Genomic DNA, 262 nt, shown 5'->3' on the forward strand with positions numbered 1-262 from the left:
TGCCCCTCAAAACTCAGTTTGCTCCCCTCAAGGTCTATCTTGCCCCCCCCCCACCCAAGAGCCACACCCCAACAACTTTTAGACCCCCCCCCCGCCCCCCCAGTTGACGTCCCTGGTTATTATTGATCTATATATATTCACACTAGATTTATCTCTTAACTAAAAGGTTCAAGAGCAGATGCCTGCTTCTAAATATGCATGCATTGTGATCATATCAGTATCACCAGTACAACGGTATTCACTTTTTTTTTATATATATAGA

Source organism: Penaeus monodon, chromosome 22 (assembly GCF_015228065.2).
Source record: "Penaeus monodon isolate SGIC_2016 chromosome 22, NSTDA_Pmon_1, whole genome shotgun sequence".
In the NCBI taxonomy this organism is placed as follows: domain Eukaryota; kingdom Metazoa; phylum Arthropoda; class Malacostraca; order Decapoda; family Penaeidae; genus Penaeus; species Penaeus monodon.